Source organism: Ambystoma mexicanum, chromosome 4p (assembly GCF_040938575.1).
Source record: "Ambystoma mexicanum isolate Mex_15411 chromosome 4p, UKY_AmexF1_1, whole genome shotgun sequence".
NCBI lineage: Eukaryota > Metazoa > Chordata > Amphibia > Caudata > Ambystomatidae > Ambystoma > Ambystoma mexicanum.
This window is the reverse complement of record NC_090927.1, coordinates 845,441,670-845,464,873: the sequence shown is the minus strand read 5'-3', so window position 1 is coordinate 845,464,873 and position 23,204 is coordinate 845,441,670. Positions and strand designations below refer to the sequence as shown.

General features: G+C 47.4%; 63 non-coding genes and 18 pseudogenes across 63 annotated transcripts in view; all 81 read left to right on the top strand.

The window, feature by feature from the left end:
- The first annotated feature begins 36 nt into the window (after positions 1-36).
- Positions 37-145, top strand: LOC138457394 (5S ribosomal RNA; annotated as a pseudogene).
- A 464-nt stretch (positions 146-609) lies between these two features.
- LOC138464117 (5S ribosomal RNA) lies at positions 610-728 on the top strand. The gene has a single exon (XR_011266699.1). It is a non-coding gene; the product is annotated as a 5S ribosomal RNA (ribosomal RNA).
- A 106-nt stretch (positions 729-834) lies between these two features.
- LOC138464503 (5S ribosomal RNA) lies at positions 835-953 on the top strand. Its single transcript, XR_011267083.1, has one exon. It is a non-coding gene; the product is annotated as a 5S ribosomal RNA (ribosomal RNA).
- A 106-nt stretch (positions 954-1,059) lies between these two features.
- LOC138462391 (5S ribosomal RNA) lies at positions 1,060-1,178 on the top strand. The gene has a single exon (XR_011264991.1). It is a non-coding gene; the product is annotated as a 5S ribosomal RNA (ribosomal RNA).
- Positions 1,179-1,284: 106 nt separating this feature from the next.
- LOC138459302 (5S ribosomal RNA) lies at positions 1,285-1,393 on the top strand (annotated as a pseudogene).
- Positions 1,394-1,846: 453 nt separating this feature from the next.
- LOC138455061 (5S ribosomal RNA) lies at positions 1,847-1,965 on the top strand. The gene has a single exon (XR_011261706.1). It is a non-coding gene; the product is annotated as a 5S ribosomal RNA (ribosomal RNA).
- A 106-nt stretch (positions 1,966-2,071) lies between these two features.
- Positions 2,072-2,190, top strand: LOC138464502 (5S ribosomal RNA). Its single transcript, XR_011267082.1, has one exon. It is a non-coding gene; the product is annotated as a 5S ribosomal RNA (ribosomal RNA).
- Positions 2,191-2,296: 106 nt separating this feature from the next.
- LOC138465016 (5S ribosomal RNA) lies at positions 2,297-2,415 on the top strand. The gene has a single exon (XR_011267591.1). It is a non-coding gene; the product is annotated as a 5S ribosomal RNA (ribosomal RNA).
- Positions 2,416-2,521: 106 nt separating this feature from the next.
- On the top strand, positions 2,522-2,640 carry LOC138460840 (5S ribosomal RNA). Its single transcript, XR_011263501.1, has one exon. It is a non-coding gene; the product is annotated as a 5S ribosomal RNA (ribosomal RNA).
- Positions 2,641-2,746: 106 nt separating this feature from the next.
- On the top strand, positions 2,747-2,855 carry LOC138459169 (5S ribosomal RNA; annotated as a pseudogene).
- Positions 2,856-3,318: 463 nt separating this feature from the next.
- On the top strand, positions 3,319-3,437 carry LOC138461662 (5S ribosomal RNA). The gene has a single exon (XR_011264271.1). It is a non-coding gene; the product is annotated as a 5S ribosomal RNA (ribosomal RNA).
- Positions 3,438-3,543: 106 nt separating this feature from the next.
- On the top strand, positions 3,544-3,662 carry LOC138457360 (5S ribosomal RNA). The gene has a single exon (XR_011262228.1). It is a non-coding gene; the product is annotated as a 5S ribosomal RNA (ribosomal RNA).
- A 106-nt stretch (positions 3,663-3,768) lies between these two features.
- On the top strand, positions 3,769-3,887 carry LOC138461562 (5S ribosomal RNA). The gene has a single exon (XR_011264176.1). It is a non-coding gene; the product is annotated as a 5S ribosomal RNA (ribosomal RNA).
- Positions 3,888-3,993: 106 nt separating this feature from the next.
- On the top strand, positions 3,994-4,102 carry LOC138456140 (5S ribosomal RNA; annotated as a pseudogene).
- Positions 4,103-4,208: 106 nt separating this feature from the next.
- LOC138463027 (5S ribosomal RNA) lies at positions 4,209-4,327 on the top strand. Its single transcript, XR_011265613.1, has one exon. It is a non-coding gene; the product is annotated as a 5S ribosomal RNA (ribosomal RNA).
- Positions 4,328-4,433: 106 nt separating this feature from the next.
- LOC138460838 (5S ribosomal RNA) lies at positions 4,434-4,552 on the top strand. Its single transcript, XR_011263499.1, has one exon. It is a non-coding gene; the product is annotated as a 5S ribosomal RNA (ribosomal RNA).
- Positions 4,553-4,658: 106 nt separating this feature from the next.
- LOC138455350 (5S ribosomal RNA) lies at positions 4,659-4,777 on the top strand. The gene has a single exon (XR_011261985.1). It is a non-coding gene; the product is annotated as a 5S ribosomal RNA (ribosomal RNA).
- Positions 4,778-4,883: 106 nt separating this feature from the next.
- On the top strand, positions 4,884-4,992 carry LOC138459785 (5S ribosomal RNA; annotated as a pseudogene).
- A 463-nt stretch (positions 4,993-5,455) lies between these two features.
- On the top strand, positions 5,456-5,574 carry LOC138454722 (5S ribosomal RNA). Its single transcript, XR_011261386.1, has one exon. It is a non-coding gene; the product is annotated as a 5S ribosomal RNA (ribosomal RNA).
- A 106-nt stretch (positions 5,575-5,680) lies between these two features.
- On the top strand, positions 5,681-5,799 carry LOC138464501 (5S ribosomal RNA). Its single transcript, XR_011267081.1, has one exon. It is a non-coding gene; the product is annotated as a 5S ribosomal RNA (ribosomal RNA).
- Positions 5,800-5,905: 106 nt separating this feature from the next.
- Positions 5,906-6,024, top strand: LOC138464835 (5S ribosomal RNA). The gene has a single exon (XR_011267412.1). It is a non-coding gene; the product is annotated as a 5S ribosomal RNA (ribosomal RNA).
- Positions 6,025-6,130: 106 nt separating this feature from the next.
- On the top strand, positions 6,131-6,249 carry LOC138460837 (5S ribosomal RNA). The gene has a single exon (XR_011263498.1). It is a non-coding gene; the product is annotated as a 5S ribosomal RNA (ribosomal RNA).
- A 105-nt stretch (positions 6,250-6,354) lies between these two features.
- Positions 6,355-6,463, top strand: LOC138457393 (5S ribosomal RNA; annotated as a pseudogene).
- Positions 6,464-6,927: 464 nt separating this feature from the next.
- On the top strand, positions 6,928-7,046 carry LOC138464116 (5S ribosomal RNA). Its single transcript, XR_011266698.1, has one exon. It is a non-coding gene; the product is annotated as a 5S ribosomal RNA (ribosomal RNA).
- Positions 7,047-7,152: 106 nt separating this feature from the next.
- LOC138465142 (5S ribosomal RNA) lies at positions 7,153-7,271 on the top strand. The gene has a single exon (XR_011267717.1). It is a non-coding gene; the product is annotated as a 5S ribosomal RNA (ribosomal RNA).
- A 106-nt stretch (positions 7,272-7,377) lies between these two features.
- Positions 7,378-7,496, top strand: LOC138454189 (5S ribosomal RNA). The gene has a single exon (XR_011260877.1). It is a non-coding gene; the product is annotated as a 5S ribosomal RNA (ribosomal RNA).
- A 106-nt stretch (positions 7,497-7,602) lies between these two features.
- Positions 7,603-7,721, top strand: LOC138460836 (5S ribosomal RNA). The gene has a single exon (XR_011263497.1). It is a non-coding gene; the product is annotated as a 5S ribosomal RNA (ribosomal RNA).
- A 106-nt stretch (positions 7,722-7,827) lies between these two features.
- On the top strand, positions 7,828-7,946 carry LOC138461550 (5S ribosomal RNA). The gene has a single exon (XR_011264164.1). It is a non-coding gene; the product is annotated as a 5S ribosomal RNA (ribosomal RNA).
- Positions 7,947-8,051: 105 nt separating this feature from the next.
- Positions 8,052-8,160, top strand: LOC138457392 (5S ribosomal RNA; annotated as a pseudogene).
- Positions 8,161-8,624: 464 nt separating this feature from the next.
- LOC138464115 (5S ribosomal RNA) lies at positions 8,625-8,743 on the top strand. Its single transcript, XR_011266697.1, has one exon. It is a non-coding gene; the product is annotated as a 5S ribosomal RNA (ribosomal RNA).
- Positions 8,744-8,849: 106 nt separating this feature from the next.
- LOC138464500 (5S ribosomal RNA) lies at positions 8,850-8,968 on the top strand. The gene has a single exon (XR_011267080.1). It is a non-coding gene; the product is annotated as a 5S ribosomal RNA (ribosomal RNA).
- A 106-nt stretch (positions 8,969-9,074) lies between these two features.
- On the top strand, positions 9,075-9,193 carry LOC138454187 (5S ribosomal RNA). Its single transcript, XR_011260875.1, has one exon. It is a non-coding gene; the product is annotated as a 5S ribosomal RNA (ribosomal RNA).
- Positions 9,194-9,299: 106 nt separating this feature from the next.
- Positions 9,300-9,418, top strand: LOC138460835 (5S ribosomal RNA). The gene has a single exon (XR_011263496.1). It is a non-coding gene; the product is annotated as a 5S ribosomal RNA (ribosomal RNA).
- A 106-nt stretch (positions 9,419-9,524) lies between these two features.
- On the top strand, positions 9,525-9,643 carry LOC138462809 (5S ribosomal RNA). Its single transcript, XR_011265398.1, has one exon. It is a non-coding gene; the product is annotated as a 5S ribosomal RNA (ribosomal RNA).
- A 105-nt stretch (positions 9,644-9,748) lies between these two features.
- LOC138457601 (5S ribosomal RNA) lies at positions 9,749-9,857 on the top strand (annotated as a pseudogene).
- A 454-nt stretch (positions 9,858-10,311) lies between these two features.
- Positions 10,312-10,430, top strand: LOC138464114 (5S ribosomal RNA). Its single transcript, XR_011266696.1, has one exon. It is a non-coding gene; the product is annotated as a 5S ribosomal RNA (ribosomal RNA).
- Positions 10,431-10,536: 106 nt separating this feature from the next.
- Positions 10,537-10,655, top strand: LOC138464499 (5S ribosomal RNA). The gene has a single exon (XR_011267078.1). It is a non-coding gene; the product is annotated as a 5S ribosomal RNA (ribosomal RNA).
- Positions 10,656-10,761: 106 nt separating this feature from the next.
- Positions 10,762-10,880, top strand: LOC138462390 (5S ribosomal RNA). Its single transcript, XR_011264990.1, has one exon. It is a non-coding gene; the product is annotated as a 5S ribosomal RNA (ribosomal RNA).
- Positions 10,881-10,986: 106 nt separating this feature from the next.
- LOC138459301 (5S ribosomal RNA) lies at positions 10,987-11,095 on the top strand (annotated as a pseudogene).
- Positions 11,096-11,548: 453 nt separating this feature from the next.
- LOC138455060 (5S ribosomal RNA) lies at positions 11,549-11,667 on the top strand. The gene has a single exon (XR_011261705.1). It is a non-coding gene; the product is annotated as a 5S ribosomal RNA (ribosomal RNA).
- A 106-nt stretch (positions 11,668-11,773) lies between these two features.
- LOC138454669 (5S ribosomal RNA) lies at positions 11,774-11,892 on the top strand. The gene has a single exon (XR_011261337.1). It is a non-coding gene; the product is annotated as a 5S ribosomal RNA (ribosomal RNA).
- Positions 11,893-11,998: 106 nt separating this feature from the next.
- LOC138465014 (5S ribosomal RNA) lies at positions 11,999-12,117 on the top strand. The gene has a single exon (XR_011267590.1). It is a non-coding gene; the product is annotated as a 5S ribosomal RNA (ribosomal RNA).
- Positions 12,118-12,223: 106 nt separating this feature from the next.
- LOC138460834 (5S ribosomal RNA) lies at positions 12,224-12,342 on the top strand. The gene has a single exon (XR_011263495.1). It is a non-coding gene; the product is annotated as a 5S ribosomal RNA (ribosomal RNA).
- Positions 12,343-12,448: 106 nt separating this feature from the next.
- Positions 12,449-12,557, top strand: LOC138459168 (5S ribosomal RNA; annotated as a pseudogene).
- Positions 12,558-13,020: 463 nt separating this feature from the next.
- LOC138461661 (5S ribosomal RNA) lies at positions 13,021-13,139 on the top strand. Its single transcript, XR_011264269.1, has one exon. It is a non-coding gene; the product is annotated as a 5S ribosomal RNA (ribosomal RNA).
- A 106-nt stretch (positions 13,140-13,245) lies between these two features.
- On the top strand, positions 13,246-13,364 carry LOC138457348 (5S ribosomal RNA). The gene has a single exon (XR_011262226.1). It is a non-coding gene; the product is annotated as a 5S ribosomal RNA (ribosomal RNA).
- Positions 13,365-13,470: 106 nt separating this feature from the next.
- LOC138461537 (5S ribosomal RNA) lies at positions 13,471-13,589 on the top strand. The gene has a single exon (XR_011264151.1). It is a non-coding gene; the product is annotated as a 5S ribosomal RNA (ribosomal RNA).
- A 106-nt stretch (positions 13,590-13,695) lies between these two features.
- Positions 13,696-13,804, top strand: LOC138456139 (5S ribosomal RNA; annotated as a pseudogene).
- Positions 13,805-13,910: 106 nt separating this feature from the next.
- Positions 13,911-14,029, top strand: LOC138463026 (5S ribosomal RNA). Its single transcript, XR_011265612.1, has one exon. It is a non-coding gene; the product is annotated as a 5S ribosomal RNA (ribosomal RNA).
- A 106-nt stretch (positions 14,030-14,135) lies between these two features.
- Positions 14,136-14,254, top strand: LOC138460833 (5S ribosomal RNA). Its single transcript, XR_011263494.1, has one exon. It is a non-coding gene; the product is annotated as a 5S ribosomal RNA (ribosomal RNA).
- Positions 14,255-14,360: 106 nt separating this feature from the next.
- LOC138455349 (5S ribosomal RNA) lies at positions 14,361-14,479 on the top strand. The gene has a single exon (XR_011261984.1). It is a non-coding gene; the product is annotated as a 5S ribosomal RNA (ribosomal RNA).
- Positions 14,480-14,585: 106 nt separating this feature from the next.
- On the top strand, positions 14,586-14,694 carry LOC138459783 (5S ribosomal RNA; annotated as a pseudogene).
- Positions 14,695-15,157: 463 nt separating this feature from the next.
- LOC138464113 (5S ribosomal RNA) lies at positions 15,158-15,276 on the top strand. The gene has a single exon (XR_011266695.1). It is a non-coding gene; the product is annotated as a 5S ribosomal RNA (ribosomal RNA).
- Positions 15,277-15,382: 106 nt separating this feature from the next.
- On the top strand, positions 15,383-15,501 carry LOC138464498 (5S ribosomal RNA). The gene has a single exon (XR_011267077.1). It is a non-coding gene; the product is annotated as a 5S ribosomal RNA (ribosomal RNA).
- Positions 15,502-15,607: 106 nt separating this feature from the next.
- LOC138464834 (5S ribosomal RNA) lies at positions 15,608-15,726 on the top strand. The gene has a single exon (XR_011267411.1). It is a non-coding gene; the product is annotated as a 5S ribosomal RNA (ribosomal RNA).
- Positions 15,727-15,832: 106 nt separating this feature from the next.
- Positions 15,833-15,951, top strand: LOC138460832 (5S ribosomal RNA). The gene has a single exon (XR_011263493.1). It is a non-coding gene; the product is annotated as a 5S ribosomal RNA (ribosomal RNA).
- A 105-nt stretch (positions 15,952-16,056) lies between these two features.
- On the top strand, positions 16,057-16,165 carry LOC138457391 (5S ribosomal RNA; annotated as a pseudogene).
- Positions 16,166-16,629: 464 nt separating this feature from the next.
- Positions 16,630-16,748, top strand: LOC138464111 (5S ribosomal RNA). Its single transcript, XR_011266692.1, has one exon. It is a non-coding gene; the product is annotated as a 5S ribosomal RNA (ribosomal RNA).
- Positions 16,749-16,854: 106 nt separating this feature from the next.
- LOC138464497 (5S ribosomal RNA) lies at positions 16,855-16,973 on the top strand. The gene has a single exon (XR_011267076.1). It is a non-coding gene; the product is annotated as a 5S ribosomal RNA (ribosomal RNA).
- Positions 16,974-17,079: 106 nt separating this feature from the next.
- Positions 17,080-17,198, top strand: LOC138462389 (5S ribosomal RNA). The gene has a single exon (XR_011264989.1). It is a non-coding gene; the product is annotated as a 5S ribosomal RNA (ribosomal RNA).
- A 106-nt stretch (positions 17,199-17,304) lies between these two features.
- On the top strand, positions 17,305-17,413 carry LOC138459300 (5S ribosomal RNA; annotated as a pseudogene).
- Positions 17,414-17,866: 453 nt separating this feature from the next.
- On the top strand, positions 17,867-17,985 carry LOC138455059 (5S ribosomal RNA). Its single transcript, XR_011261704.1, has one exon. It is a non-coding gene; the product is annotated as a 5S ribosomal RNA (ribosomal RNA).
- A 106-nt stretch (positions 17,986-18,091) lies between these two features.
- Positions 18,092-18,210, top strand: LOC138464496 (5S ribosomal RNA). The gene has a single exon (XR_011267075.1). It is a non-coding gene; the product is annotated as a 5S ribosomal RNA (ribosomal RNA).
- Positions 18,211-18,316: 106 nt separating this feature from the next.
- Positions 18,317-18,435, top strand: LOC138465013 (5S ribosomal RNA). Its single transcript, XR_011267589.1, has one exon. It is a non-coding gene; the product is annotated as a 5S ribosomal RNA (ribosomal RNA).
- A 106-nt stretch (positions 18,436-18,541) lies between these two features.
- LOC138460830 (5S ribosomal RNA) lies at positions 18,542-18,660 on the top strand. Its single transcript, XR_011263492.1, has one exon. It is a non-coding gene; the product is annotated as a 5S ribosomal RNA (ribosomal RNA).
- A 106-nt stretch (positions 18,661-18,766) lies between these two features.
- LOC138459167 (5S ribosomal RNA) lies at positions 18,767-18,875 on the top strand (annotated as a pseudogene).
- A 463-nt stretch (positions 18,876-19,338) lies between these two features.
- Positions 19,339-19,457, top strand: LOC138461660 (5S ribosomal RNA). Its single transcript, XR_011264268.1, has one exon. It is a non-coding gene; the product is annotated as a 5S ribosomal RNA (ribosomal RNA).
- A 106-nt stretch (positions 19,458-19,563) lies between these two features.
- Positions 19,564-19,682, top strand: LOC138457336 (5S ribosomal RNA). Its single transcript, XR_011262224.1, has one exon. It is a non-coding gene; the product is annotated as a 5S ribosomal RNA (ribosomal RNA).
- Positions 19,683-19,788: 106 nt separating this feature from the next.
- LOC138461524 (5S ribosomal RNA) lies at positions 19,789-19,907 on the top strand. Its single transcript, XR_011264139.1, has one exon. It is a non-coding gene; the product is annotated as a 5S ribosomal RNA (ribosomal RNA).
- A 106-nt stretch (positions 19,908-20,013) lies between these two features.
- Positions 20,014-20,122, top strand: LOC138456138 (5S ribosomal RNA; annotated as a pseudogene).
- A 106-nt stretch (positions 20,123-20,228) lies between these two features.
- Positions 20,229-20,347, top strand: LOC138463024 (5S ribosomal RNA). Its single transcript, XR_011265611.1, has one exon. It is a non-coding gene; the product is annotated as a 5S ribosomal RNA (ribosomal RNA).
- Positions 20,348-20,453: 106 nt separating this feature from the next.
- On the top strand, positions 20,454-20,572 carry LOC138460829 (5S ribosomal RNA). The gene has a single exon (XR_011263491.1). It is a non-coding gene; the product is annotated as a 5S ribosomal RNA (ribosomal RNA).
- Positions 20,573-20,678: 106 nt separating this feature from the next.
- Positions 20,679-20,797, top strand: LOC138455348 (5S ribosomal RNA). The gene has a single exon (XR_011261983.1). It is a non-coding gene; the product is annotated as a 5S ribosomal RNA (ribosomal RNA).
- Positions 20,798-20,903: 106 nt separating this feature from the next.
- Positions 20,904-21,012, top strand: LOC138459782 (5S ribosomal RNA; annotated as a pseudogene).
- Positions 21,013-21,475: 463 nt separating this feature from the next.
- Positions 21,476-21,594, top strand: LOC138464110 (5S ribosomal RNA). Its single transcript, XR_011266691.1, has one exon. It is a non-coding gene; the product is annotated as a 5S ribosomal RNA (ribosomal RNA).
- A 106-nt stretch (positions 21,595-21,700) lies between these two features.
- On the top strand, positions 21,701-21,819 carry LOC138464494 (5S ribosomal RNA). The gene has a single exon (XR_011267074.1). It is a non-coding gene; the product is annotated as a 5S ribosomal RNA (ribosomal RNA).
- Positions 21,820-21,925: 106 nt separating this feature from the next.
- Positions 21,926-22,044, top strand: LOC138464833 (5S ribosomal RNA). The gene has a single exon (XR_011267410.1). It is a non-coding gene; the product is annotated as a 5S ribosomal RNA (ribosomal RNA).
- A 106-nt stretch (positions 22,045-22,150) lies between these two features.
- LOC138460828 (5S ribosomal RNA) lies at positions 22,151-22,269 on the top strand. The gene has a single exon (XR_011263490.1). It is a non-coding gene; the product is annotated as a 5S ribosomal RNA (ribosomal RNA).
- A 105-nt stretch (positions 22,270-22,374) lies between these two features.
- Positions 22,375-22,483, top strand: LOC138457389 (5S ribosomal RNA; annotated as a pseudogene).
- A 475-nt stretch (positions 22,484-22,958) lies between these two features.
- On the top strand, positions 22,959-23,077 carry LOC138464109 (5S ribosomal RNA). Its single transcript, XR_011266690.1, has one exon. It is a non-coding gene; the product is annotated as a 5S ribosomal RNA (ribosomal RNA).
- Positions 23,078-23,183: 106 nt separating this feature from the next.
- The window catches only part of LOC138464492 (5S ribosomal RNA), a 119-nt gene continuing 98 nt past the window's right edge, over positions 23,184-23,204 (top strand). The window contains exon 1 of the ribosomal RNA XR_011267072.1: positions 23,184-23,204. This exon is cut by the window's right edge and continues 98 nt beyond it. This is a non-coding gene — a ribosomal RNA (5S ribosomal RNA).

Sequence of the window (23,204 nt, the reverse complement as noted above, 5' to 3'; positions counted from 1 at the left end):
CTAGATGCTTAAAAGTACAAACTCACTAGGCCCAGAGCCTACGGCCACACCACACTGAATGCGCCCGATCTCGGAAGCTAAGCAGGGTCGGGCCTAGTTAGTACCTGGATGGGAGACTGCCTGGGAATACCAGGTGCTGTAGGCTTTTTTTGTGCTCCATGATTAGTAATTGCGCAACTTCTCAATTATTTTTCAAATTTGGTATGTTTCCAAAATAATTGTATCCCGTTTTATAGCGGAAATGTTGGACAACATCATGAGGGCTGGAGCTACCTTTTTACATAGAATTAGCATACAGGTAGTGTGTTCATGGGTAATAAATCGACTTTCACATGTAATGCAGTACAGAGAATATTGAGTCCTTCAAGAGGCATGAAAGAAAACCATTATTGTGTTGATTGTTCTCTCCACCTCCCTGCAACAGACACAGGATGGATGAATTAAAGTTATCCTACCAGACATAGGAGTCCTGAATGGGCCCACCAGTCTTATATATCTCGCCTGATCGAGCCTGATCGAGCGATGAGCGTGGTATCATGTTGCAAGTGGCTGCATGGCTTAGCTTACTAAATGCAAATGCATAAGAGTAATATTCTTAGCATTCCTAGAGCCTACGGCCACACCACACTGAATGCACCCGATCTCGACTGATCTCGGAAGTTAAGCAGTGTCAGGCCTAGTTAGTACCTGGATGGGAGACCGCCTGGGAATACCAGGTGCTGTAGGCTTTTTTGTGCTCCAAGTTCAGGAAGTGAGCCCTTTCTCAATTGCCTTTTAAAACTGCAAGGTCTAGCCGACTAGATGCTTAAAAGTACAAAACTCAGTAGGCCCAGAGCCTACGGCCACACCACACTGAATGTGCCTGATCTCGTCTGATCTCAGAAGCTAAGCAGTGTCGGGCCTAGTTAGTACCTGGATGGAAGACCGCCTGGGAATACCAGGTGCTGTAGGCTTTTTTGTACTCCAAGTTCAGGAAGTGAGCCATTTCTCAATTGCCTTTCAAAACTGCAAGGGCTAGCCGACTAGATGCTTAAAAGTACAAAACTCACAAGAACCAGAGCCTACGGCCACACCACACTGAATGCGCCCGATCTCGTCTGATCTCGGAAGCTAAGCAGTGTCGGGCCTCGTTAGTACCTGGATGGGAGACCGCCTGGGAATACCAGGTGCTGTAGGCTTTTTTGTGCTCCAAGTTCAGGAAGTGAGCCATTTCACAATTGCCTTTCAAAACTGCAAGGTCTAGCCGACTAGATGCTTAAAAGTACAAAACTCACTAGGCCCAGAGCCTTCGGCCACACCACACTGAATGCGCCCGATCTCGGAAGCTAAGCAGGGTCAGGCCTAGTTAGTACCTGGATGGGAGACTGCCTGGGAATACCAGGTGCTGTAGGCTTTTTTGTGCTCCATGATTAGTAATTGCGCAACTTCTCAATTATTTTTCAAATTTGGTATGTTTCCAAAATAATTGTATCCCGTTTTATAGCGGAAATGTTGGACAACATCATGAGGGCTGGAGCTACCTTTTTACATAGAATTAGCATACAGGTAGTGTGTTCATGGGTAATAAATCGACTTTCACATGTAATGCAGTACAGAGAATATTGAGTCGTTCAAGAGGCATGAAAGAAAACCATTATTGTGTTGATTGTTCTCTCCACCTCCCTGCAACAGACACAGGATGGATGAATTAAAGTTATCCTACCAGACATAGGAGTCCTGAATGGGCCCACCAGTCTTATATATCTCGCCTGATCGAGCGATGAGCGTGGTATCATGTTGCAAGTGGCTGCATGGCTTAGCTTACTAAATGCAAATGCATAAGAGTAATATTCTTAGCATTCCTAGAGCCTACGGCCACACCACACTGAATGCACCCGATCTCGACTGATCTCGGAAGTTAAGCAGTGTCATGCCTAGTTAGTACCTGGATGGGAGACCGCCTGGGAATACCAGGTGCTGTAGGCTTTTTTGTGCTCCAAGTTCAGGAAGTGAGCCCTTTCTCAATTGCCTTTTAAAACTGCAAGGTCTAGCCGACTAGATGCTTAAAAGTACAAAACTCACTAGGCCCAGAGCCTACGGCCACACCACACTGAATGTGCCTGATCTCGTCTGATCTCAGAAGCTAAGCAGTGTCGGGCCTAGTTAGTACCTGGATGGAAGACCGCCTGGGAATACCAGGTGCTGTAGGCTTTTTTGTACTCCAAGTTCAGGAAGTGAGCCATTTCTCAATTGCCTTTCAAAACTGCAAGGTCTAGCCGACTAGATGCTTAAAAGTACAAAACTCACAAGAACCAGAGCCTACGGCCACACCACACTGAATGCGCCCGATCTCGTCTGTTCTCGGAAGCTAAGCAGTGTCGGGCCTCGTTAGTACCTGGATGGGAGACCGCCTGGGAATACCAGGTGCTGTAGGCTTTTTTGTGCTCCAAGTTCAGGAAGTGAGCCATTTCTCAATTGCCTTTCAAAAGTGCAAGGTCTAGCTGACTAGATGCTTAAAAGTACAAAACTCACTAGGCCCAGAGCCTACGGCCACACCACACTGATTGCGCCCGATCTCGTCTGATCTCGGAAGCTAAGCAGTGTCGGGCCTAGTTAGTACCTGGATGGGAGACCACCTGGGAATACCAGGTGCTGTAGGCTTTTTTGTGCTCCAAGTTCAGGAAGTGAGCCATTTCTCAATTGCCTTTCAAAACTGCAAGGTCTAGCCGACTAGATGCTTAAAAGTACAAAACTCACTAGGCCCAGAGCCTACGGCCACACCACACTGAATGTGCCCGATCTCGGAAGCTAAGCAGGGTCAGGCCTAGTTAGTACCTGGATGGGAGACTGCCTGGGAATACCAGGTGCTGTAGGCTTTTTTGTGCTCCATGATTAGTAATTGCGCAACTTCTCAATTATTTTTCAAATTTGGTATGTTTCCAAAATAATTGTATCCCGTTTTATAGCGGAAATGTTGGACAACATCATGAGGGCTGGAGCTACCTTTTTACATAGAATTAGCATACAGGTAGTGTGTTCATGGGTAATAAATCGACTTTCACATGTAATGCAGTACAGAGAATATTGAGTCCTTCAAGAGGCATGAAAGAAAACCATTATTGTGTTGATTGTTCTCTCCACCTCCCTGCAACAGACACAGGATGGATGAATTAAAGTTATCCTACCAGACATAGGAGTCCTGAATGGGCCCACCAGTCTTATATATCTCGCCTGATCGAGCCTGATCGAGCGATGAGCGTGGTATCATGTTGCAAGTGGCTGCATGGCTTAGCTTACTAAATGCAAATGCATAAGAGTAATATTCTTAGCATTCCTAGAGCCTACGGCCACACCACACTGAATGCACCCGATCTCGTCTGATCTCGGAAGTTAAGCAGTGTCAGGCCTAGTTAGTACCTGGATGGGAGACCGCCTGGGAATACCAGGTGCTGTAGGCTTTTTTGTGCTCCAAGTTCAGGAAGTGAGCCCTTTCTCAATTGCCTTTTAAAACTGCAAGGTCTAGCCGACTAGATGCTTAAAAGTACAACACTCACTAGGCCCAGAGCCTACGGCCACACCACACTGAATGCGCCTGATCTCGTCTGATCTCAGAAGCTAAGCAGTGTCGGGCCTAGTTAGTACCTGGATGGGAGACCGCCTGGGAATACCAGGTGCTGTAGGCTTTTTTGTACTCCAAGTTCAGGAAGTGAGCCATTTCTCAATTGCCTCTCAAAACTGCAAGGTCTAGCCGACTAGATGCTTAAAAGTACAAAACTCACTAGGCCCAGAGCCTACGGCCACACCACACTGAATGCGCCCGATCTCGTCTGATCTCGGAAGCTAAGCAGTGTCGGGCCTAGTTAGTACCTGGATGGGAGACCACCTGGGAATACCAGGTGCTGTAGGCTTTTTTGTGCTCCAAGTTCAGGAAGTGAGCCATTTCACAATTGCCTTTCAAAACTGCAAGGTCTAGCCGACTAGATGCTTAAAAGTACAAAACTCACTAGGCCCAGAGCCTACGGCCACACCACACTGAATGCGCCCGATCTCGGAAGCTAAGCAGGGTCGGGCCTAGTTAGTACCTGGATGGGAGACCGCCTGGGAATACCAGGTGCTGTAGGCTTTTTTGTGCTCCAAGTTCAGGAAGTGAGCCATTTCTCAATTGCCTTTCAAAATTGCAAGGTCTAGCTGACTAGATGCTTAAAAGTACAAAACTCACTAGGCCCAGAGCCTACGGCCACACCACACTGATTGCGCCCGATCTCGTCTGATCTCGGAAGCTAAGCAGTGTCGGGCCTCGTTAGTACCTGGATGGGAGACCGCCTGGGAATACCAGGTGCTGTAGGCTTTTTTGTGCTCCAAGTTCAGGAAGTGAGCCATTTCTCAATTGCCTTTCAAAACTGCAAGGTCTAGCTGACTAGATGCTTAAAAGTACAAAACTCACTAGGCCCAGAGCCTACGGCCACACCACACTGATTGCGCCCGATCTCGTCTGATCTCGGAAGCTAAGCAGTGTCGGGCCTAGTTAGTACCTGGATGGGAGACCACCTGGGAATACCAGGTGCTGTAGGCTTTTTTGTGCTCCAAGTTCAGGAAGTGAGCCATTTCACAATTGCCTTTCAAAACTGCAAGGTCTAGCCGACTAGATGCTTAAAAGTACAAAACTCACTAGGCCCAGAGCCTACGGCCACACCACACTGAATGCGCCCAATCTCGACTGATCTCGGAAGTTAAGCAGTGTCAGGCCTAGTTAGTACCTGGATGGGAGACCGCCTGGGAATACCAGGTGCTGTAGGCTTTTTTGTGCTCCAAGTTCAGGAAGTGAGCCCTTTCTCAATTGCCTTTTAAAACTGCAAGGTCTAGCCGACTAGATGCTTAAAAGTACAAAACTCACTAGGCCCAGAGCCTACGGCCACACCACACTGAATGTGCCCAATCTCGGAAGCTAAGCAGGGTCAGGCCTAGTTAGTACCTGGATGGGAGACTGCCTGGGAATACCAGGTGCTGTAGGCTTTTTTGTGCTCCATGATTAGTAATTGCGCAACTTCTCAATTATTTTTCAAATTTGGTATGTTTCCAAAATAATTGTATCCCGTTTTATAGCGGAAATGTTGGACAACATCATGAGGGCTGGAGCTACCTTTTTACATAGAATTAGCATACAGGTAGTGTGTTCATGGGTAATAAATCGACTTTCACATGTAATGCAGTACAGAGAATATTGAGTCCTTCAAGAGGCATGAAAGAAAACCATTATTGTGTTGATTGTTCTCTCCACCTCCCTGCAACAGACACAGGATGGATGAATTAAAGTTATCCTACCAGACATAGGAGTCCTGAATGGGCCCACCAGTCTTATATATCTCGCCTGATCGAGCCTGATCGAGCGATGAGCGTGGTATCATGTTGCAAGTGGCTGCATGGCTTAGCTTACTAAATGCAAATGCATAAGAGTAATATTCTTAGCATTCCTAGAGCCTACGGCCACACCACACTGAATGCACCCGATCTTGACTGATCTCGGAAGTTAAGCAGTGTCAGGCCTAGTTAGTACCTGGATGGGAGACCGCCTGGGAATACCAGGTGCTGTAGGCTTTTTTGTGCTCCAAGTTCAGGAAGTGAGCCCTTTCTCAATTGCCTTTTAAAACTGCAAGGTCTAGCCGACTAGATGCTTAATAGTACAAAACTCACTAGGCCCAGAGCCTACGGCCACACCACACTGAATGTGCCTGATCTCGTCTGATCTCAGAAGCTAAGCAGTGTCGGGCCTAGTTAGTACCTGGATGGAAGACCGCCTGGGAATACCAGGTGCTGTAGGCTTTTTTGTACTCCAAGTTCAGGAAGTGAGCCATTTCTCAATTGCCTTTCAAAACTGCAAGGTCTAGCCGACTAGATGCTTAAAAGTACAAAACTCACAAGAACCAGAGCCTACGGCCACACCACACTGAATGCGCCCGATCTCGTCTGATCTTGGAAGCTAAGCAGTGTCGGGCCTCGTTAGTACCTGGATGGGAGACCGCCTGGGAATACCAGGTGCTGTAGGCTTTTTTGTGCTCCAAGTTCAGGAAGTGAGCCATTTCTCAATTGCCTTTCAAAACTGCAAGGTCTAGCTGACTAGATGCTTAAAAGTACAAAACTCACTAGGCCCAGAGCCTACGGCCACACCACACTGATTGCGCCCGATCTCGTCTGATCTCGGAAGCTAAGCAGTGTCGGGCCTAGTTAGTACCTGGATGGGAGACCACCTGGGAATACCAGGTGCTGTAGGCTTTTTTGTGCTCCAAGTTCAGGAAGTGAGCCATTTCACAATTGCCTTTCAAAACTGCAAGGTCTAGCCGACTAGATGCTTAAAAGTACAAACTCACTAGGCCCAGAGCCTACGGCCACACCACACTGAATGCGCCCGATCTCGGAAGCTAAGCAGGGTCGGGCCTAGTTAGTACCTGGATGGGAGACTGCCTGGGAATACCAGGTGCTGTAGGCTTTTTTTGTGCTCCATGATTAGTAATTGCGCAACTTCTCAATTATTTTTCAAATTTGGTATGTTTCCAAAATAATTGTATCCCGTTTTATAGCGGAAATGTTGGACAACATCATGAGGGCTGGAGCTACCTTTTTACATAGAATTAGCATACAGGTAGTGTGTTCATGGGTAATAAATCAACTTTCACATGTAATGCAGTACAGAGAATATTGAGTCCTTCAAGAGGCATGAAAGAAAACCATTATTGTGTTGATTGTTCTCTCCACCTCCCTGCAACAGACACAGGATGGATGAATTAAAGTTATCCTACCAGACATAGGAGTCCTGAATGGGCCCACCAGTCTTATATATCTCGCCTGATCGAGCCTGATCGAGCGATGAGCGTGGTATCATGTTGCAAGTGGCTGCATGGCTTAGCTTACTAAATGCAAATGCATAAGAGTAATATTCTTAGCATTCCTAGAGCCTACGGCCACACCACACTGAATGCACCCGATCTCGACTGATCTCGGAAGTTAAGCAGTGTCAGGCCTAGTTAGTACCTGGATGGGAGACCGCCTGGGAATACCAGGTGCTGTAGGCTTTTTTGTGCTCCAAGTTCAGGAAGTGAGCCCTTTCTCAATTGCCTTTTAAAACTGCAAGGTCTAGCCGACTAGATGCTTAAAAGTACAAAACTCACTAGGCCCAGAGCCTACGGCCACACCACACTGAATGTGCCTGATCTCGTTTGATCTCAGAAGCTAAGCAGTGTCGGGCCTAGTTAGTACCTGGATGGAAGACCGCCTGGGAATACCAGGTGCTGTAGGCTTTTTTGTACTCCAAGTTCAGGAAGTGAGCCATTTCTCAATTGCCTTTCAAAACTGCAAGGTCTAGCCGACTAGATGCTTAAAAGTACAAAACTCACAAGAACCAGAGCCTACGGCCACAGCACACTGAATGCGCCCGATCTCGTCTGATCTCGGAAGCTAAGCAGTGTCGGGCCTCGTTAGTACCTGGATGGGAGACCGCCTGGGAATACCAGGTGCTGTAGGCTTTTTTGTGCTCCAAGTTCAGGAAGTGAGCCATTTCTCAATTGCCTTTCAAAACTGCAAGGTCTAGCTGACTAGATGCTTAAAAGTACAAAACTCACTAGGCCCAGAGCCTACGGCCACACCACACTGATTGCGCCCGATCTCGTCTGATCTCGGAAGCTAAGCAGTGTCGGGCCTAGTTAGTACCTGGATGGGAGACCACCTGGGAATACCAGGTGCTGTAGGCTTTTTTGTGCTCCAAGTTCAGGAAGTGAGCCATTTCTCAATTGCCTTTCAAAACTGCAAGGTCTAGCCGACTAGATGCTTAAAAGTACAAAACTCACTAAGCCCAGAGCCTACGGCCACACCACACTGAATGCGCCCGATCTCGTCTGATCTCGGAAGCTAAGCAGTGTCGGGCCTAGTTAGTACCTGGATGGGAGACCACCTGGGAATACCAGGTGCTGTAGGCTTTTTTGTGCTCCAAGTTCAGGAAGTGAGCCATTTCACAATTGCCTTTCAAAACTGCAAGGTCTAGCCGACTAGATGCTTAAAAGTACAAACTCACTAGGCCCAGAGCCTACGGCCACACCACACTGAATGCGCCCGATCTCGGAAGCTAAGCAGGGTCGGGCCTAGTTAGTACCTGGATGGGAGACTGCCTGGGAATACCAGGTGCTGTAGGCTTTTTTTGTGCTCCATGATTAGTAATTGCGCAACTTCTCAATTATTTTTCAAATTTGGTATGTTTCCAAAATAATTGTATCCCGTTTTATAGCGGAAATGTTGGACAACATCATGAGGGCTGGAGCTACCTTTTTACATAGAATTAGCATACAGGTAGTGTGTTCATGGGTAATAAATCGACTTTCACATGTAATGCAGTACAGAGAATATTGAGTCCTTCAAGAGGCATGAAAGAAAACCATTATTGTGTTGATTGTTCTCTCCACCTCCCTGCAACAGACACAGGATGGATGAATTAAAGTTATCCTACCAGACATAGGAGTCCTGAATGGGCCCACCAGTCTTATATATCTCGCCTGATCGAGCCTGATCGAGCGATGAGCGTGGTATCATGTTGCAAGTGGCTGCATGGCTTAGCTTACTAAATGCAAATGCATAAGAGTAATATTCTTAGCATTTCTAGAGCCTACGGCCACACCACACTGAATGCACCCGATCTCGACTGATCTCGGAAGTTAAGCAGTGTCAGGCCTAGTTAGTACCTGGATGGGAGACCGCCTGGGAATACCAGGTGCTGTAGGCTTTTTTGTGCTCCAAGTTCAGGAAGTGAGCCCTTTCTCAATTGCCTTTTAAAACTGCAAGGTCTAGCCGACTAGATGCTTAAAAGTACAAAACTCACTAGGCCCAGAGCCTACGGCCACACCACACTGAATGTGCCTGATCTCGTCTGATCTCAGAAGCTAAGCAGTGTCGGGCCTAGTTAGTACCTGGATGGAAGACCGCCTGGGAATACCAGGTGCTGTAGGCTTTTTTGTACTCCAAGTTCAGGAAGTGAGCCATTTCTCAATTGCCTTTCAAAACTGCAAGGTCTAGCCGACTAGATGCTTAAAAGTACAAAACTCACAAGAACCAGAGCCTACGGCCACAGCACACTGAATGCGCCCGATCTCGTCTGATCTCGGAAGCTAAGCAGTGTCGGGCCTCGTTAGTACCTGGATGGGAGACCGCCTGGGAATACCAGGTGCTGTAGGCTTTTTTGTGCTCCAAGTTCAGGAAGTGAGCCATTTCTCAATTGCCTTTCAAAACTGCAAGGTCTAGCTGACTAGATGCTTAAAAGTACAAAACTCACTAGGCCCAGAGCCTACGGCCACACCACACTGATTGCGCCCGATCTCGTCTGATCTCGGAAGCTAAGCAGTGTCGGGCCTAGTTAGTACCTGGATGGGAGACCACCTGGGAATACCAGGTGCTGTAGGCTTTTTTGTGCTCCAAGTTCAGGAAGTGAGCCATTTCTCAATTGCCTTTCAAAACTGCAAGGTCTAGCCGACTAGATGCTTAAAAGTACAAAACTCACTAAGCCCAGAGCCTACGGCCACACCACACTGAATGCGCCCGATCTCGTCTGATCTCGGAAGCTAAGCAGTGTCGGGCCTAGTTAGTACCTGGATAGGAGACCACCTGGGAATACCAGGTGCTGTAGGCTTTTTTGTGCTCCAAGTTCAGGAAGTGAGCCATTTCACAATTGCCTTTCAAAACTGCAAGGTCTAGCCGACTAGATGCTTAAAAGTACAAACTCACTAGGCCCAGAGCCTACGGCCACACCACACTGAATGCCCCCGATCTCGGAAGCTAAGCAGGGTCGGGCCTAGTTAGTACCTGGATGGGAGACTGCCTGGGAATACCAGGTGCTGTAGGCTTTTTTTGTGCTCCATGATTAGTAATTGCGCAACTTCTCAATTATTTTTCAAATTTGGTATGTTTCCAAAATAATTGTATCCCGTTTTATAGCGGAAATGTTGGACAACATCATGAGGGCTGGAGCTACCTTTTTACATAGAATTAGCATACAGGTAGTGTGTTCATGGGTAATAAATCGACTTTCACATGTAATGCAGTACAGAGAATATTGAGTCCTTCAAGAGGCATGAAAGAAAACCATTATTGTGTTGATTGTTCTCTCCACCTCCCTGCAACAGACACAGGATGGATGAATTAAAGTTATCCTACCAGACATAGGAGTCCTGAATGGGCCCACCAGTCTTATATATCTCGCCTGATCGAGCGATGAGCGTGGTATCATGTTGCAAGTGGCTGCATGGCTTAGCTTACTAAATGCAAATGCATAAGAGTAATATTCTTAGCATTCCTAGAGCCTACGGCCACACCACACTGAATGCACCCGATCTCGACTGATCTCGGAAGTTAAGCAGTGTCAGGCCTAGTTAGTACCTGGATGGGAGACCGCCTGGGAATACCAGGTGCTGTAGGCTTTTTTGTGCTCCAAGTTCAGGAAGTGAGCCCTTTCTCAATTGCCTTTTAAAACTGCAAGGTCTAGCCGACTAGATGCTTAAAAGTACAAAACTCAGTAGGCCCAGAGCCTACGGCCACACCACACTGAATGTGCCTGATCTCGTCTGATCTCAGAAGCTAAGCAGTGTCGGGCCTAGTTAGTACCTGGATGGAAGACCGCCTGGGAATACCAGGTGCTGTAGGCTTTTTTGTACTCCAAGTTCAGGAAGTGAGCCATTTCTCAATTGCCTTTCAAAACTGCAAGGTCTAGCCGACTAGATGCTTAAAAGTACAAAACTCACAAGAACCAGAGCCTACGGCCACACCACACTGAATGCGCCCGATCTCGTCTGATCTCGGAAGCTAAGCAGTGTCGGGCCTCGTTAGTACCTGGATGGGAGACCGCCTGGGAATACCAGGTGCTGTAGGCTTTTTTGTGCTCCAAGTTCAGGAAGTGAGCCATTTCACAATTGCCTTTCAAAACTGCAAGGTCTAGCCGACTAGATGCTTAAAAGTACAAAACTCACTAGGCCCAGAGCCTTCGGCCACACCACACTGAATGCGCCCGATCTCGGAAGCTAAGCAGGGTCAGGCCTAGTTAGTACCTGGATGGGAGACTGCCTGGGAATACCAGGTGCTGTAGGCTTTTTTGTGCTCCATGATTAGTAATTGCGCAACTTCTCAATTATTTTTCAAATTTGGTATGTTTCCAAAATAATTGTATCCCGTTTTATAGCGGAAATGTTGGACAACATCATGAGGGCTGGAGCTACCTTTTTACATAGAATTAGCATACAGGTAGTGTGTTCATGGGTAATAAATCGACTTTCACATGTAATGCAGTACAGAGAATATTGAGTCGTTCAAGAGGCATGAAAGAAAACCATTATTGTGTTGATTGTTCTCTCCACCTCCCTGCAACAGACACAGGATGGATGAATTAAAGTTATCCTACCAGACATAGGAGTCCTGAATGGGCCCACCAGTCTTATATATCTCGCCTGATCGAGCGATGAGCGTGGTATCATGTTGCAAGTGGCTGCATGGCTTAGCTTACTAAATGCAAATGCATAAGAGTAATATTCTTAGCATTCCTAGAGCCTACGGCCACACCACACTGAATGCACCCGATCTCGACTGATCTCGGAAGTTAAGCAGTGTCATGCCTAGTTAGTACCTGGATGGGAGACCGCCTGGGAATACCAGGTGCTGTAGGCTTTTTTGTGCTCCAAGTTCAGGAAGTGAGCCCTTTCTCAATTGCCTTTTAAAACTGCAAGGTCTAGCCGACTAGATGCTTAAAAGTACAAAACTCACTAGGCCCAGAGCCTACGGCCACACCACACTGAATGTGCCTGATCTCGTCTGATTTCAGAAGCTAAGCAGTGTCGGGCCTAGTTAGTACCTGGATGGAAGACCGCCTGGGAATACCAGGTGCTGTAGGCTTTTTTGTACTCCAAGTTCAGGAAGTGAGCCATTTCTCAATTGCCTTTCAAAACTGCAAGGTCTAGCCGACTAGATGCTTAAAAGTACAAAACTCACAAGAACCAGAGCCTACGGCCACACCACACTGAATGCGCCCGATCTCGTCTGTTCTCGGAAGCTAAGCAGTGTCGGGCCTCGTTAGTACCTGGATGGGAGACCGCCTGGGAATACCAGGTGCTGTAGGCTTTTTTGTGCTCCAAGTTCAGGAAGTGAGCCATTTCTCAATTGCCTTTCAAAAGTGCAAGGTCTAGCTGACTAGATGCTTAAAAGTACAAAACTCACTAGGCCCAGAGCCTACGGCCACACCACACTGATTGCGCCCGATCTCGTCTGATCTCGGAAGCTAAGCAGTGTCGGGCCTAGTTAGTACCTGGATGGGAGACCACCTGGGAATACCAGGTGCTGTAGGCTTTTTTGTGCTCCAAGTTCAGGAAGTGAGCCATTTCTCAATTGCCTTTCAAAACTGCAAGGTCTAGCCGACTAGATGCTTAAAAGTACAAAACTCACTAGGCCCAGAGCCTACGGCCACACCACACTGAATGTGCCCGATCTCGGAAGCTAAGCAGGGTCAGGCCTAGTTAGTACCTGGATGGGAGACTGCCTGGGAATACCAGGTGCTGTAGGCTTTTTTGTGCTCCATGATTAGTAATTGCGCAACTTCTCAATTATTTTTCAAATTTGGTATGTTTCCAAAATAATTGTATCCCGTTTTATAGCGGAAATGTTGGACAACATCATGAGGGCTGGAGCTACCTTTTTACATAGAATTAGCATACAGGTAGTGTGTTCATGGGTAATAAATCGACTTTCACATGTAATGCAGTACAGAGAATATTGAGTCCTTCAAGAGGCATGAAAGAAAACCATTATTGTGTTGATTGTTCTCTCCACCTCCCTGCAACAGACACAGGATGGATGAATTAAAGTTATCCTACCAGACATAGGAGTCCTGAATGGGCCCACCAGTCTTATATATCTCGCCTGATCGAGCCTGATCGAGCGATGAGCGTGGTATCATGTTGCAAGTGGCTGCATGGCTTAGCTTACTAAATGCAAATGCATAAGAGTAATATTCTTAGCATTCCTAGAGCCTACGGCCACACCACACTGAATGCACCCGATCTCGTCTGATCTCGGAAGTTAAGCAGTGTCAGGCCTAGTTAGTACCTGGATGGGAGACCGCCTGGGAATACCAGGTGCTGTAGGCTTTTTTGTGCTCCAAGTTCAGGAAGTGAGCCCTTTCTCAATTGCCTTTTAAAACTGCAAGGTCTAGCCGACTAGATGCTTAAAAGTACAACACTCACTAGGCCCAGAGCCTACGGCCACACCACACTGAATGCGCCTGATCTCGTCTGATCTCAGAAGCTAAGCAGTGTCGGGCCTAGTTAGTACCTGGATGGGAGACCGCCTGGGAATACCAGGTGCTGTAGGCTTTTTTGTACTCCAAGTTCAGGAAGTGAGCCATTTCTCAATTGCCTCTCAAAACTGCAAGGTCTAGCCGACTAGATGCTTAAAAGTACAAAACTCACTAGGCCCAGAGCCTACGGCCACACCACACTGAATGCGCCCGATCTCGTCTGATCTCGGAAGCTAAGCAGTGTCGGGCCTAGTTAGTACCTGGATGGGAGACCACCTGGGAATACCAGGTGCTGTAGGCTTTTTTGTGCTCCAAGTTCAGGAAGTGAGCCATTTCACAATTGCCTTTCAAAACTGCAAGGTCTAGCCGACTAGATGCTTAAAAGTACAAAACTCACTAGGCCCAGAGCCTACGGCCACACCACACTGAATGCGCCCGATCTCGGAAGCTAAGCAGGGTCGGGCCTAGTTAGTACCTGGATGGGAGACCGCCTGGGAATACCAGGTGCTGTAGGCTTTTTTGTGCTCCAAGTTCAGGAAGTGAGCCATTTCTCAATTGCCTTTCAAAATTGCAAGGTCTAGCTGACTAGATGCTTAAAAGTACAAAACTCACTAGGCCCAGAGCCTACGGCCACACCACACTGATTGCGCCCGATCTCGTCTGATCTCGGAAGCTAAGCAGTGTCGGGCCTCGTTAGTACCTGGATGGGAGACCGCCTGGGAATACCAGGTGCTGTAGGCTTTTTTGTGCTCCAAGTTCAGGAAGTGAGCCATTTCTCAATTGCCTTTCAAAACTGCAAGGTCTAGCTGACTAGATGCTTAAAAGTACAAAACTCACTAGGCCCAGAGCCTACGGCCACACCACACTGATTGCGCCCGATCTCGTCTGATCTCGGAAGCTAAGCAGTGTCGGGCCTAGTTAGTACCTGGATGGGAGACCACCTGGGAATACCAGGTGCTGTAGGCTTTTTTGTGCTCCAAGTTCAGGAAGTGAGCCATTTCACAATTGCCTTTCAAAACTGCAAGGTCTAGCCGACTAGATGCTTAAAAGTACAAAACTCACTAGGCCCAGAGCCTACGGCCACACCACACTGAATGCGCCCAATCTCGACTGATCTCGGAAGTTAAGCAGTGTCAGGCCTAGTTAGTACCTGGATGGGAGACCGCCTGGGAATACCAGGTGCTGTAGGCTTTTTTGTGCTCCAAGTTCAGGAAGTGAGCCCTTTCTCAATTGCCTTTTAAAACTGCAAGGTCTAGCCGACTAGATGCTTAAAAGTACAAAACTCACTAGGCCCAGAGCCTACGGCCACACCACACTGAATGTGCCCAATCTCGGAAGCTAAGCAGGGTCAGGCCTAGTTAGTACCTGGATGGGAGACTGCCTGGGAATACCAGGTGCTGTAGGCTTTTTTGTGCTCCATGATTAGTAATTGCGCAACTTCTCAATTATTTTTCAAATTTGGTATGTTTCCAAAATAATTGTATCCCGTTTTATAGCGGAAATGTTGGACAACATCATGAGGGCTGGAGCTACCTTTTTACATAGAATTAGCATACAGGTAGTGTGTTCATGGGTAATAAATCGACTTTCACATGTAATGCAGTACAGAGAATATTGAGTCCTTCAAGAGGCATGAAAGAAAACCATTATTGTGTTGATTGTTCTCTCCACCTCCCTGCAACAGACACAGGATGGATGAATTAAAGTTATCCTACCAGACATAGGAGTCCTGAATGGGCCCACCAGTCTTATATATCTCGCCTGATCGAGCCTGATCGAGCGATGAGCGTGGTATCATGTTGCAAGTGGCTGCATGGCTTAGCTTACTAAATGCAAATGCATAAGAGTAATATTCTTAGCATTCCTAGAGCCTACGGCCACACCACACTGAATGCACCCGATCTCGACTGATCTCGGAAGTTAAGCAGTGTCAGGCCTAGTTAGTACCTGGATGGGAGACCGCCTGGGAATACCAGGTGCTGTAGGCTTTTTTGTGCTCCAAGTTCAGGAAGTGAGCCCTTTCTCAATTGCCTTTTAAAACTGCAAGGTCTAGCCGACTAGATGCTTAATAGTACAAAACTCACTAGGCCCAGAGCCTACGGCCACACCACACTGAATGTGCCTGATCTCGTCTGATCTCAGAAGCTAAGCAGTGTCGGGCCTAGTTAGTACCTGGATGGAAGACCGCCTGGGAATACCAGGTGCTGTAGGCTTTTTTGTACTCCAAGTTCAGGAAGTGAGCCATTTCTCAATTGCCTTTCAAAACTGCAAGGTCTAGCCGACTAGATGCTTAAAAGTACAAAACTCACAAGAACCAGAGCCTACGGCCACACCACACTGAATGCGCCCGATCTCGTCTGATCTTGGAAGCTAAGCAGTGTCGGGCCTCGTTAGTACCTGGATGGGAGACCGCCTGGGAATACCAGGTGCTGTAGGCTTTTTTGTGCTCCAAGTTCAGGAAGTGAGCCATTTCTCAATTGCCTTTCAAAACTGCAAGGTCTAGCTGACTAGATGCTTAAAAGTACAAAACTCACTAGGCCCAGAGCCTACGGCCACACCACACTGATTGCGCCCGATCTCGTCTGATCTCGGAAGCTAAGCAGTGTCGGGCCTAGTTAGTACCTGGATGGGAGACCACCTGGGAATACCAGGTGCTGTAGGCTTTTTTGTGCTCCAAGTTCAGGAAGTGAGCCATTTCACAATTGCCTTTCAAAACTGCAAGGTCTAGCCGACTAGATGCTTAAAAGTACAAACTCACTAGGCCCAGAGCCTACGGCCACACCACACTGAATGCGCCCGATCTCGGAAGCTAAGCAGGGTCGGGCCTAGTTAGTACCTGGATGGGAGACTGCCTGGGAATACCAGGTGCTGTAGGCTTTTTTTGTGCTCCATGATTAGTAATTGCGCAACTTCTCAATTATTTTTCAAATTTGGTATGTTTCCAAAATAATTGTATCCCGTTTTATAGCGGAAATGTTGGACAACATCATGAGGGCTGGAGCTACCTTTTTACATAGAATTAGCATACAGGTAGTGTGTTCATGGGTAATAAATCGACTTTCACATGTAATGCAGTACAGAGAATATTGAGTCCTTCAAGAGGCATGAAAGAAAACCATTATTGTGTTGATTGTTCTCTCCACCTCCCTGCAACAGACACAGGATGGATGAATTAAAGTTATCCTACCAGACATAGGAGTCCTGAATGGGCCCACCAGTCTTATATATCTCGCCTGATCGAGCCTGATCGAGCGATGAGCGTGGTATCATGTTGCAAGTGGCTGCATGGCTTAGCTTACTAAATGCAAATGCATAAGAGTAATATTCTTAGCATTCCTAGAGCCTACGGCCACACCACACTGAATGCACCCGATCTCGACTGATCTCGGAAGTTAAGCAGTGTCAGGCCTAGTTAGTACCTGGATGGGAGACCGCCTGGGAATACCAGGTGCTGTAGGCTTTTTTGTGCTCCAAGTTCAGGAAGTGAGCCCTTTCTCAATTGCCTTTTAAAACTGCAAGGTCTAGCCGACTAGATGCTTAAAAGTACAAAACTCAGTAGGCCCAGAGCCTACGGCCACACCACACTGAATGTGCCTGATCTCGTCTGATCTCAGAAGCTAAGCAGTGTCGGGCCTAGTTAGTACCTGGATGGAAGACCGCCTGGGAATACCAGGTGCTGTAGGCTTTTTTGTACTCCAAGTTCAGGAAGTGAGCCATTTCTCAATTGCCTTTCAAAACTGCAAGGGCTAGCCGACTAGATGCTTAAAAGTACAAAACTCACAAGAACCAGAGCCTACGGCCACACCACACTGAATGCGCCCGATCTCGTCTGATCTCGGAAGCTAAGCAGTGTCGGGCCTCGTTAGTACCTGGATGGGAGACCGCCTGGGAATACCAGGTGCTGTAGGCTTTTTTGTGCTCCAAGTTCAGGAAGTGAGCCATTTCACAATTGCCTTTCAAAACTGCAAGGTCTAGCCGACTAGATGCTTAAAAGTACAAAACTCACTAGGCCCAGAGCCTTCGGCCACACCACACTGAATGCGCCCGATCTCGGAAGCTAAGCAGGGTCAGGCCTAGTTAGTACCTGGATGGGAGACTGCCTGGGAATACCAGGTGCTGTAGGCTTTTTTGTGCTCCATGATTAGTAATTGCGCAACTTCTCAATTATTTTTCAAATTTGGTATGTTTCCAAAATAATTGTATCCCGTTTTATAGCGGAAATGTTGGACAACATCATGAGGGCTGGAGCTACCTTTTTACATAGAATTAGCATACAGGTAGTGTGTTCATGGGTAATAAATCGACTTTCACATGTAATGCAGTACAGATAATATTGAGTCGTTCAAGAGGCATGAAAGAAAACCATTATTGTGTTGATTGTTCTCTCCACCTCCCTGCAACAGACACAGGATGGATGAATTAAAGTTATCCTACCAGACATAGGAGTCCTGAATGGGCCCACCAGTCTTATATATCTCGCCTGATCGAGCGATGAGCGTGGTATCATGTTGCAAGTGGCTGCATGGCTTAGCTTACTAAATGCAAATGCATAAGAGTAATATTCTTAGCATTCCTAGAGCCTACGGCCACACCACACTGAATGCACCCGATCTCGACTGATCTCGGAAGTTAAGCAGTGTCATGCCTAGTTAGTACCTGGATGGGAGACCGCCTGGGAATACCAGGTGCTGTAGGCTTTTTTGTGCTCCAAGTTCAGGAAGTGAGCCCTTTCTCAATTGCCTTTTAAAACTGCAAGGTCTAGCCGACTAGATGCTTAAAAGTACAAAACTCACTAGGCCCAGAGCCTACGGCCACACCACACTGAATGTGCCTGATCTCGTCTGATCTCAGAAGCTAAGCAGTGTCGGGCCTAGTTAGTACCTGGATGGAAGACCGCCTGGGAATACCAGGTGCTGTAGGCTTTTTTGTACTCCAAGTTCAGGAAGTGAGCCATTTCTCAATTGCCTTTCAAAACTGCAAGGTCTAGCCGACTAGATGCTTAAAAGTACAAAACTCACAAGAACCAGAGCCTACGGCCACACCACACTGAATGCGCCCGATCTCGTCTGTTCTCGGAAGCTAAGCAGTGTCGGGCCTCGTTAGTACCTGGATGGGAGACCGCCTGGGAATACCAGGTGCTGTAGGCTTTTTTGTGCTCCAAGTTCAGGAAGTGAGCCATTTCTCAATTGCCTTTCAAAAGTGCAAGGTCTAGCTGACTAGATGCTTAAAAGTACAAAACTCACTAGGCCCAGAGCCTACGGCCACACCACACTGATTGCGCCCGATCTCGTCTGATCTCGGAAGCTAAGCAGTGTCGGGCCTAGTTAGTACCTGGATGGGAGACCACCTGGGAATACCAGGTGCTGTAGGCTTTTTTGTGCTCCAAGTTCAGGAAGTGAGCCATTTCTCAATTGCCTTTCAAAACTGCAAGGTCTAGCCGACTAGATGCTTAAAAGTACAAAACTCACTAGGCCCAGAGCCTACGGCCACACCACACTGAATGTGCCCGATCTCGGAAGCTAAGCAGGGTCAGGCCTAGTTAGTACCTGGATGGGAGACTGCCTGGGAATACCAGGTGCTGTAGGCTTTTTTGTGCTCCATGATTAGTAATTGCGCAACTTCTCAATTATTTTTCAAATTTGGTATGTTTCCAAAATAATTGTATCCCGTTTTATAGCGGAAATGTTGGACAACATCATGAGGGCTGGAGCTACCTTTTTACATAGAATTAGCATACAGGTAGTGTGTTCATGGGTAATAAATCGACTTTCACATGTAATGCAGTACAGAGAATATTGAGTCCTTCAAGAGGCATGAAAGAAAACCATTATTGTGTTGATTGTTCTCTCCACCTCCCTGCAACAGACACAGGATGGATGAATTAAAGTTATCCTACCAGACATAGGAGTCCTGAATGGGCCCACCAGTCTTATATATCTCGCCTGATCGAGCCTGATCGAGCGATGAGCGTGGTATCATGTTGCAAGTGGCTGCATGGCTTAGCTTACTAAATGCAAATGCATAAGAGTAATATTCTTAGCATTCCTAGAGCCTACGGCCACACCACACTGAATGCACCCGATCTCGTCTGATCTCGGAAGTTAAGCAGTGTCAGGCCTAGTTAGTACCTGGATGGGAGACCGCCTGGGAATACCAGGTGCTGTAGGCTTTTTTGTGCTCCAAGTTCAGGAAGTGAGCCCTTTCTCAATTGCCTTTTAAAACTGCAAGGTCTAGCCGACTAGATGCTTAAAAGTACAACACTCACTAGGCTCAGAGCCTACGGCCACACCACACTGAATGCGCCTGATCTCGTCTGATCTCAGAAGCTAAGCAGTGTCGGGCCTAGTTAGTACCTGGATGGGAGACCGCCTGGGAATACCAGGTGCTGTAGGCTTTTTTGTACTCCAAGTTCAGGAAGTGAGCCATTTCTCAATTGCCTCTCAAAACTGCAAGGTCTAGCCGACTAGATGCTTAAAAGTACAAAACTCACTAGGCCCAGAGCCTACGGCCACACCACACTGAATGCGCCCGATCTCGTCTGATCTCGGAAGCTAAGCAGTGTCGGGCCTAGTTAGTACCTGGATGGGAGACCACCTGGGAATACCAGGTGCTGTAGGCTTTTTTGTGCTCCAAGTTCAGGAAGTGAGCCATTTCACAATTGCCTTTCAAAACTGCAAGGTCTAGCCGACTAGATGCTTAAAAGTACAAAACTCACTAGGCCCAGAGCCTACGGCCACACCACACTGAATGCGCCCGATCTCGGAAGCTAAGCAGGGTCGGGCCTAGTTAGTACCTGGATGGGAGACCGCCTGGGAATACCAGGTGCTGTAGGCTTTTTTGTGCTCCAAGTTCAGGAAGTGAGCCATTTCTCAATTGCCTTTCAAAATTGCAAGGTCTAGCTGACTAGATGCTTAAAAGTACAAAACTCACTAGGCCCAGAGCCTACGGCCACACCACACTGATTGCGCCCGATCTCGTCTGATCTCGGAAGCTAAGCAGTGTCGGGCCTCGTTAGTACCTGGATGGGAGACCGCCTGGGAATACCAGGTGCTGTAGGCTTTTTTGTGCTCCAAGTTCAGGAAGTGAGCCATTTCTCAATTGCCTTTCAAAACTGCAAGGTCTAGCTGACTAGATGCTTAAAAGTACAAAACTCACTAGGCCCAGAGCCTACGGCCACACCACACTGATTGCGCCCGATCTCGTCTGATCTCGGAAGCTAAGCAGTGTCGGGCCTAGTTAGTACCTGGATGGGAGACCACCTGGGAATACCAGGTGCTGTAGGCTTTTTTGTGCTCCAAGTTCAGGAAGTGAGCCATTTCACAATTGCCTTTCAAAACTGCAAGGTCTAGCCGACTAGATGCTTAAAAGTACAAAACTCACTAGGCCCAGAGCCTACGGCCACACCACACTGAATGCGCCCAATCTCGACTGATCTCGGAAGTTAAGCAGTGTCAGGCCTAGTTAGTACCTGGATGGGAGACCGCCTGGGAATACCAGGTGCTGTAGGCTTTTTTGTGCTCCAAGTTCAGGAAGTGAGCCCTTTCTCAATTGCCTTTTAAAACTGCAAGGTCTAGCCGACTAGATGCTTAAAAGTACAAAACTCACTAGGCCCAGAGCCTACGGCCACACCACACTGAATGTGCCCAATCTCGGAAGCTAAGCAGGGTCAGGCCTAGTTAGTACCTGGATGGGAGACTGCCTGGGAATACCAGGTGCTGTAGGCTTTTTTGTGCTCCATGATTAGTAATTGCGCAACTTCTCAATTATTTTTCAAATTTGGTATGTTTCCAAAATAATTGTATCCCGTTTTATAGCGGAAATGTTGGACAACATCATGAGGGCTGGAGCTACCTTTTTACATAGAATTAGCATACAGGTAGTGTGTTCATGGGTAATAAATCGACTTTCACATGTAATGCAGTACAGAGAATATTGAGTCCTTCAAGAGGCATGAAAGAAAACCATTATTGTGTTGATTGTTCTCTCCACCTCCCTGCAACAGACACAGGATGGATGAATTAAAGTTATCCTACCAGACATAGGAGTCCTGAATGGGCCCACCAGTCTTATATATCTCGCCTGATCGAGCCTGATCGAGCGATGAGCGTGGTATCATGTTGCAAGTGGCTGCATGGCTTAGCTTACTAAATGCAAATGCATAAGAGTAATATTCTTAGCATTCCTAGAGCCTACGGCCACACCACACTGAATGCACCCGATCTCGACTGATCTCGGAAGTTAAGCAGTGTCAGGCCTAGTTAGTACCTGGATGGGAGACCGCCTGGGAATACCAGGTGCTGTAGGCTTTTTTGTGCTCCAAGTTCAGGAAGTGAGCCCTTTCTCAATTGCCTTTTAAAACTGCAAGGTCTAGCCGACTAGATGCTTAATAGTACAAAACTCACTAGGCCCAGAGCCTACGGCCACACCACACTGAATGTGCCTGATCTCGTCTGATCTCAGAAGCTAAGCAGTGTCGGGCCTAGTTAGTACCTGGATGGAAGACCGCCTGGGAATACCAGGTGCTGTAGGCTTTTTTGTACTCCAAGTTCAGGAAGTGAGCCATTTCTCAATTGCCTTTCAAAACTGCAAGGTCTAGCCGACTAGATGCTTAAAAGTACAAAACTCACAAGAACCAGAGCCTACGGCCACACCACACTGAATGCGCCCGATCTCGTCTGATCTTGGAAGCTAAGCAGTGTCGGGCCTCGTTAGTACCTGGATGGGAGACCGCCTGGGAATACCAGGTGCTGTAGGCTTTTTTGTGCTCCAAGTTCAGGAAGTGAGCCATTTCTCAATTGCCTTTCAAAACTGCAAGGTCTAGCTGACTAGATGCTTAAAAGTACAAAACTCACTAGGCCCAGAGCCTACGGCCACACCACACTGATTGCGCCCGATCTCGTCTGATCTCGGAAGCTAAGCAGTGTCGGGCCTAGTTAGTACCTGGATGGGAGACCACCTGGGAATACCAGGTGCTGTAGGCTTTTTTGTGCTCCAAGTTCAGGAAGTGAGCCATTTCACAATTGCCTTTCAAAACTGCAAGGTCTAGCCGACTAGATGCTTAAAAGTACAAACTCACTAGGCCCAGAGCCTACGGCCACACCACACTGAATGCGCCCGATCTCGGAAGCTAAGCAGGGTCGGGCCTAGTTAGTACCTGGATGGGAGACTGCCTGGGAATACCAGGTGCTGTAGGCTTTTTTTGTGCTCCATGATTAGTAATTGCGCAACTTCTCAATTATTTTTCAAATTTGGTATGTTTCCAAAATAATTGTATCCCGTTTTATAGCGGAAATGTTGGACAACATCATGAGGGCTGGAGCTACCTTTTTACATAGAATTAGCATACAGGTAGTGTGTTCATGGGTAATAAATCAACTTTCACATGTAATGCAGTACAGAGAATATTGAGTCCTTCAAGAGGCATGAAAGAAAACCATTATTGTGTTGATTGTTCTCTCCACCTCCCTGCAACAGACACAGGATGGATGAATTAAAGTTATCCTACCAGACATAGGAGTCCTGAATGGGCCCACCAGTCTTATATATCTCGCCTGATCGAGCCTGATCGAGCGCTGATCGAGCGATGAGCGTGGTATCATGTTGCAAGTGGCTGCATGGCTTAGCTTACTAAATGCAAATGCATAAGAGTAATATTCTTAGCATTCCTAGAGCCTACGGCCACACCACACTGAATGCACCCGATCTCGACTGATCTCGGAAGTTAAGCAGTGTCAGGCCTAGTTAGTACCTGGATGGGAGACCGCCTGGGAATACCAGGTGCTGTAGGCTTTTTTGTGCTCCAAGTTCAGGAAGTGAGCCCTTTCTCAATTGCCTTTTAAAACTGCAAGGTCTAGCCGACTAGATGCTTAAAAGTACAAAACTCAGTAGGCCCAGAGCCTACGGCCACACCACACTG